This window comes from Podarcis bocagei, assembly GCF_964188305.1.
Source record: "Podarcis bocagei genome assembly, chromosome: W".
NCBI lineage: Eukaryota > Metazoa > Chordata > Lepidosauria > Squamata > Lacertidae > Podarcis > Podarcis bocagei.
This window is the reverse complement of record NC_138131.1, coordinates 27881801-27890023: the sequence shown is the minus strand read 5'-3', so window position 1 is coordinate 27890023 and position 8223 is coordinate 27881801.

The window sequence follows — 8223 nt, the reverse complement described above, 5'->3', positions numbered from 1 at the left end:
TGAGGTCTCTGTTATTCTTCTCTCCCTTAATTTTGACCCAAATGCTCTCACTTTGGCTTTGAGGTTCTAAATCTTGGATCTCTTCACAGGTATACACATCCCTGACATATAACGCCACTCCTCCTCCTTTCTTGTCTGGTCTGTTTCTCTGAAATAGATTGTATCCCCCCATTATTACATTCCAATCGTGGGACTTATCCCACCAGGTTTCAGTGATGCCTATTATGTCATATTTAGTTTGCTGTACCAAGAGCTCAAGCTCATCTTGTTTATTTCCCATGCTTTGCGCATTAGTGTACAGACATTGAAGTCCATTAATCATTCCCCCGTGTCTCTTATTTAAGGATTTTTTCCTCCCACCACTAGGTCCGCGTGCTGTTTGCTCCATTTGGTCTATGACATTTGGATGATCATCTTCATTAATTGATAGACTCCTACCTTCAGGAGCACTGTCTCCCTCCCCCACATTAGTCAGTTTAAAGCCCTCCTGATGAGGTTTCTGAGATTTTTGGCAAAAACATTTCTCCCAACCGTTGTGAGGTGCAGCCCATCACTTGCCAGAAGTCCATCTTCAAGAAACTGCAGTCCGTGATCTAAGAATCCAAACCGTTCCTGTTTACACCATTTGCGAAGCCAGCTGTTCACTTCCACTATTTTCCCCTCTCTCCCTGGGCCACGTCGTTCAACTGGGAGGACAGATGAGATGACAATTTGTGCATTTAGTTGCTTCAATTTCCTGCCGAGAGCCTCGTAGTCTCTTTTGATCTTCTGGAGGCTATTGCTTGCAGTGTCATTGGTTCCCACATGAACCAAGAGGAAGGGGTATTTGTCAGTGGGTTTTATGATTCCTTGCAGTCGTTCAGTTACATCTTGGATCTTAGCCCCGGGGAGACAGCACACTTCCCGAGACATCTTGTCAGGCCCACAGATCACTGCTTCTGTTCCCCTCAGTAGGGAATCCCCTATCACCACTACACGCCTCCTCTTAGGTTTGGTCGGGGTTCTTCCGTGAGCTGTCCGTTCCAAGGTCGCCTGCACATTCCCTGAGGACTGACTTTGCTGCTCGTCTTCATATGCCTGATCGACTGTAATGAGGGAGAGATCCTCAAATGGAGTCTGCTCTTCGTCTTCCATGCTAGGGGAGAGGACCTCAAAGCGATTGTGTATTTCTAAACAATCAGAGTGAACCCTGGGCCTCCTACTTCTTTGAGTCACGTTTCTCCATATATCTGGCTCCTGTGTTGGTGAACTAGCCTCCTTCTCAGGGGAGTCCCCTGTCTCCTCCTTGGTGGGGACGGTGTGCTCTGTTGCTTCCAAGAAGAGCTCCAGCTCTCTAATTCTTTGGAGCGTAGCTACACGTTCCTCCTACACGTTGGGCCTTCTTTACCAACTCTTGATCTCTAAACAGGCTGTCTTTCATTTTCCATCTAAAGGAGCCGGCTGGAGTAAATCTCACTTCCATTTTCAGGGCATTGTGGTCGGAGCAAGTCTTTGGGCAGATTTCCACTCTTGTTGTCTTTGGTGCCAGCCCTCTAGATGTCCAAATTTGGTCGATTCTTGTCCATGACAGGTGGGCCTCAGAAAAGAAAGTTCCTTCTTTACCTAGGGGGTGTATTGTCCGCCAAATATCAATCAAGTCCATATTGTCTGTCAGTTCAAAAAAGGTTTTCGGTAGTCTGCCATCCTTAGTTAGATTTTGATTTTGTGACTTATCCATAAAGGTAGAGACCACCCCATTCATATCTCCCATCATAATGATGTTCGAATAGTCCAGATAGTCCAGCAAAGTCTCATGCAGCTTTTTGTAAAATTCCGATTTCCCCTCATTTGGTGCGTAGACTCCTAATATCAAAACTTTTTCTCCTTGAGTTTGTATTTCAATTGCCAGGATTCTTCCTTGTTCATCTTTAAACAAAAATTTCGGTGACAAGTTCTCCTTTGCGTAGATCACCACGCCTCTCTTTTTAACTCTGTCTGATGAGATAAATTCTTTTTTTTTTTTTTTATAAAATTTTTATTAGTTTTACAGAATTTTAAAAAACAAACAAACACTTAAAAAGACAAACATACACGTATAATTTCATAACATATTTTCATAAACCTCTTTTCTGGGACTTCCCCATACCCCCCCTTTCTGCATCCCAATGTCCATAATTTTATAGCAACTCCCAATTGTTACTTTCCAACCTCTGTCATCTTAGTCATCTCTATATTCTGACCTTATATCACTGTATCCCTTTGTTCCTAACAACCACGACACTCTAACATTCATTAAGTTTATAATAGTCCTTAAGATAACTTTTGAATTTTCTCCATTCTTCTTCCGCCGTCTCTTTTCCTTGGTCACGGATTCTGCCTGTCATCTCGGCCAATGTCATATAGTCCATCACTTTCATCTGCCATTCTTCCAGAGTGGGTAGATCTTGTGTCTTCCAGTATTTTGCGATGAGTATTCTTGCTGCTGTTGTAGCGTACATAAAAAAAGTTCTGTCCCTCTTTGGCACCAATTGGCCGACAATGCCCAAGAGAAAGGCCTCTGGTTTTTTAGGAAAAGTACATTTAAGTACCTTTTTCATTTCATTATAGATCATTTCCCAGAAAGCCTTAATCTTCGGGCATGTCCACCAAAGGTGATAGAAGGTACCTTCAGTCTCTTTACATTTCCAACATTTGTTGTCGGGCAGATGATAAATTTTTGCCAGCTTGACTGGGGTCATGTACCACCTGTATACCATTTTCATAATATTTTCCTTTAAGGCATTACACGCCGTAAATTTGATACCGGTGTTCCATAACCATTCCCAGTCATCTGACATGATGTTGTGACCGACATCCTGTGCCCACTTAATCATAGCTGATTTGACTGTTTCATCCTGTGTATTCCATTTCAGCAACAAGTTATACATTCTAGATAAATTCTTAGTACTGGGTTCTAACAATTCAGTTTCTAATTTTGATTTTTCCATCTGGAAGCCAATTTGCCTGTCCTGTTTGAAAAATTCCATTATTTGATGGTATTGAAACCAATTTTGTACCTTGTGCTTCAGTTTCTCATAACTTTGCAATTTGAACTTATCTCCATCTTGTTCCAAGATTTCCCAATACTTCGGCCATCCGACCTCCATATTGAGTTTCTTCACTGCCTTGGCCTCCACTGGTGAGACCCATCTAGGGGTTTTGTTTTCCAACAGATCTTTGTATCTTATCCAAACATTAAACAATGCTTTTCTAACAATGTGATTCTTAAAGGCACTATTGACTTTATCATACCATAGATATGCATGCCAACCAAAAGCATTATTAAAACCTTCCAGATCTAAGATGTCTGTATTTTCGAGGAGCATCCATTCTTTCAGCCAGCAAAATGCTGCTGCCTCATAGTACAATTTCAAGTCCGGCAGGGCAAAACCCCCTCTTTCTTTAGCATCTGTCAATATTTTAAATTTGATTCTGGGCTTTTTGCCCTGCCAGACAAATTTTGAAATATCTTTCTGCCACCTCTTAAAACATTCCATCTTATCCAGAATCTGCAAGGTCTGGAACAAAAATAACATTCTAGGCAATACATTCATTTTAATCACAGCAATTCGGCCTAACATTGACAATTTCAAATTTGACCATATTTCTAGATCTTTTTTGATTTCTGACCAACATTTTTCGTAATTGTCTTTATACAAATTCACATATTTAGATGTCAAATAAACCCCTAGGTATTTCACCTTCTTAACCAATGTCAACCCTGTCTCCTCTTGAAACTTCTCCTTTTCTGTATCTGTTAAGTTTTTTCCTAAGACTTTGGTTTTTTGTTTATTCAACTTAAATCCAGCTACCTGGCCAAACTGTTGTATTATTTCTAAAACCTTTTTCGTACTAGTGTTTGGCTCTTGCAAGGTCAATACTAGGTCATCTGCAAACGCTCTTAACTTGTAATGTTTAGCTCCGACCTGCACTCCTTTGACCTGCTGGTCTTCCCTTATCATGTTCAGCAACACCTCCAGAACTGAAATAAAAAGTAATGGGGAAATTGGGCACCCCTGTCGTGTTCCTTTTTCTATCTTAAGTTCCTCCGTCACTACATTATTTACAATCAATTTAGCTTTTTGTTCAGAGTATATTGCAGCCATACCATTCTCAAAACCTTGACCTACCCCCATCCCATGAAGATTCTTTATCATAAAACTCCAAGAAATATTGTCAAAGGCTTTCTCCGCGTCCACAAAGATCAATACTGCTTTAGTGTTTATGTTCACCTCTAGCTTTTCCAGAATGTCTATCACATTCCTTACATTGTCTGCTAGGTGTCTTTTAGGGAGAAAGCCTGCTTGGTCCCTATGAATCTTCTCCATCAACACTTTTTTAAATCTTTTTGCCAAAATGTCTGCAAAAATTTTGTAATCCACATTAAGTAGTGATATTGGGCGGTAGTTCTTCAGTTGAGTCTTTTCAGTCTCTGTCTTTGGTATGAGTGAAATATATGCTTCTTTCCACGATTCAGGTGTCTTTTTTCCCTCAAGGATCTCATTACAGACTTCTTTTAGTGGTTGAATCAACCATTCCTTCAGCGATTTGTAGTATCTTGAAGTCAATCCATCTGGTCCTGGAGATTTGCCCAGTTGCATATTCTGAATGGCAGCCTCTATCTCTTGTTCTGTTATTCTCTGGTTCAGATCCATCTTACTTTGATGAGAGATTTTTTGTAATCCATATTTATCAAGGAATTTGTCTATATCTTCTTCATTTTGTGGGCCTTGAGTATAAAGTTTTTTAAAATAACTCAGGAAACAATTTCTAATTTCATTGGGTTTAGATATATTCTTTCCATCCACTTCTAGGCTTGTAACTGTATTTAATTTCTGCCTTTTCTTCAGTTGCCATGCCAGAAGTTTGCCACATTTATTTGCTGATTCAAATGTCTTTTGCTTCATCTGCTTTAACTTCCATTCAATCTCTAGGTTCATCAATTCCATATATTGTGTTTGATATAACTTGATCTCTCTTAAAATCTCCTGGGACTTTGGTTTTACTCTTAATTTTTTCTCTCCTTCCTTTATCTTTTCCAAAATCTTTTCTTTTTCCTCATTTTGTTTTTTCCTCTTTATTGAGTTTTGTTGAATCAAGAAGCCTCGCATCACCGCTTTGCTTGCGTCCCAGATCACTCTTTTCTCGACGTCAGCCCTCAAATTTATTTCAAAATAGTCTTTTAAAGTTTTTTGGGCCTTCATAAGGATCTCCTTGTCTCGAAAGAGGGTGTCATTCATTCTCCATCTAAATTGACCAGTTGTTGTAAGTTTCATTTCCATCTTCACGGCGTTATGGTCGGAGCAAGTTTTTGGGCAGATTTCTACCTTCTTAATCTTTGGAGCCATGCCACTAGTAATCCAGATTTGATCAATTCTGGTCCAGGTCATCATTGCTTGGGAGAAAAAGGTTCCCTCTCTCTCCAGAGGGTTCCTTGTTCTCCATATATCTATCAAGTCCATATTTTCAGTCATTTCAAAGAAAGTCTTAGGAAGTCTCCCTTCCTTACTAATTGTTAGTCTTTGTGCCTTGTCCATATTAGTGGAGACCACGCCATTCATGTCTCCCATAATTATCATATTGTAATCCAGATAGTCCGTCAAGGTTTCATGAAGTCTCTTAAAGAAGTCAGATTTGCCTTCATTTGGTGCATAGATTCCAACAACTAAGAGTTTTTCTCCTTGTACTTGTATCTCCACTGCCAAATATCTCCCTTGTTCATCTTTAAATATCATTTTTGGAGCCCATTTCTCTTTCACATATATTACAACTCCTCTTTTCTTAACTTTGTCTGAAGAAACAAATTCTTGTCCTAGTCTTTTGTTTGTAAGTAGTCTCCTATGGGCTCTAGTTATATGAGTTTCTTGTAGGCATATCAAATCCAGCTGTTCTCTATTCAATATATGAAATACTTGTCTTCTCTTCAAAGGCCCATTGAGCCCATTACAATTCCAACTGAGGAATTGCAGAGCCATCTTGTTATTTTCCTAAGGCTCCTCCAACAGCTCCAAGTTGTTGCTCTTCTTCTGATGGTGGTAGTTTTTGTCCAATCGAGAGATTCAGAATATCTAGTGCTCTCCTCTGTTCTGCAAGTACGTCCACAGTCCCCTTCTGCAGGTCCTCCTGATTTCTTGCCAAGAATTTGTCTTTATCTTGAATTGTCTTTATTTTCACCTTCTTTGCCTTGTAGTCGAATGACAGTCCTTGTGGAAATTCCCACCTAAAGCGGATGGAATTTTTCTTTAACAAAAGAACCAGGTCCTTGTAAAAGTTTCTTAGATCCAGAATGTATTTTGGGATGTCTTTAAAGATCTGTGCAGTTGAGTTGCCAATTTGCAGGGCCTTTTCAAAATGTAGTCCTAATATTTTGTCTCTTTCCTCCTTGGATCTAAATGTAATCAGGCAGTCTCTCGGAGTCTTTCTGTCCTGCTTTTTACCCAGTCTAAAAGCTGTTGTAATTTTAAATTCGTCTTCCTCCAGATCCCAACAGTCCACAAACTCCCGTGTCAGGTATTCCGCAAGGTTATCTCTCTCATTCTCCGGAATCGATCTTAATTTCAAATTTCTCTCTTTTCTCTGTAACTCCCACAAGGCCAAAGTTGCGTCATGCTCATAAACCTTCTTAGCAATCGGCTCTAATTTCTCTTGCGTCTCTCCAGCAGCAGCTTTAGCATCTTCGGCAATTTGACGTGTAGTAGCGTTTTCCTCCACCAATTTATTTATAGATTCTGTGTTCTGGTTTAGTCTTACTGATATTTCTGTTAATTTTTGTGTATTTTCTGAAGTCTGTTTTGTCAAAGACTGCAGAGTTTGATTTATCTTGAGCAGAGCGTCTGTCACAGCTTCCATAGAGGCAGCTGCTCCTTTTTCTTGTTCTGTTGTTCCTGCTGGTCCTGGAGTTGCAGCTGAAATTGAGCCTCTTTTCTTTGTCTGTTGCTGTTGCAGCTGTTGTTGTTGTTGCCTAATTTTGGCTCTTGTGACAATCTCTTCTTGTGCGCCACTCATGTCAAGGTCACTTCCCACGGGAGCTATTTCCGGTTGGAAAATTCCACTGTCCTAGGCCGTGCCGAACTTTACTTTACCCTCTAGGGGGAGCAAATCAAAATGGCCATAAAATAAAGTATCCAAGTACGAGAACAAAGGAGAATGTCCAAAGATATAAAAAAGAGAGATTAACACAGTCAAAGTCAATGTTACTAAAAGCTTGTAGCTGCAAATTGCCACAGTTTCCCAGTTTATGCTGTTTATTCTTGTAATATACTGTAGCCAGTCACTGTGTAAACTTTGTGTCACAGTATCACTCTGCAGGCAAAAGTCAGTTCAGTGACCTATTGTTCTAAAGAGGCAGACCGTTTCGTACTTTCAATAGATAAGACAGCGGAGGCTTTTTTACTTCAGGTGAATCATGCAGTTATTAAAGTCTCATTCACCTCCCCTCTGCCCTGCTAGCTGGAGGGGAGATCTAAGGTCTATGTGCCCGGTTTGGTTAATTAAAGAGCGGGTTTCAGCGGATGCAAGTTTAAAGTTCCGTTGCTTTCACTTTCATGCAGTCGAGGGGAGGCAGACTTCCTTGATTTAATCTCCCCGCTTTTAGCTCAATTTTCAGAGTTTAAAGGGTCCCGATTGTTTTTCAGCTCCTACTCACGGGTATTCCGTCCAAATTTTCTTTTCAGGAAGGAATCGGCGCTCTCCGCTTATGGCGACGCGGCTTCACTTCGCAGGCTGGGTAACGACTCTCAGCACCGCGCTCACTCCCGATGTCGATCCGTAGCCTTTAAAAAGGCTCTTTCACGGTACCGGGGGGCGCAAAGGTGCCCACCGAGTCTCCTTGTTCTCAGGCTTCAGCGCCTGAGATTTTAGGGGTCCCCCGCTCGCCGTAGCGGGTAAGACCCGAACTTGCGAAGCAGTCCTTCTCCGGAGCTCGGAGGCAGGACCGCCATTAAGCGCTGGCACCGACCGGAAGTCAGTTGTTTACTTATTTTGTCCAAAGTCTCATTTATTTTGCTGAGAGCCTGAGCCACTTCATCAGCAGCCATACCTTTAGACTTAGGTTGTGCCAGTGAGGTTGTAATTGGCAAGTCAGAAGGGCTAGATATCGAAGCTCTCCTTTGAAGCCCAACGTCTGTGTGTAGTACTTTCCCAGATCTGGTTGCTTTTTGAGGCTCTAGTTTGTCTTTCCCATCAGCCATAACCATCCAGATAAGA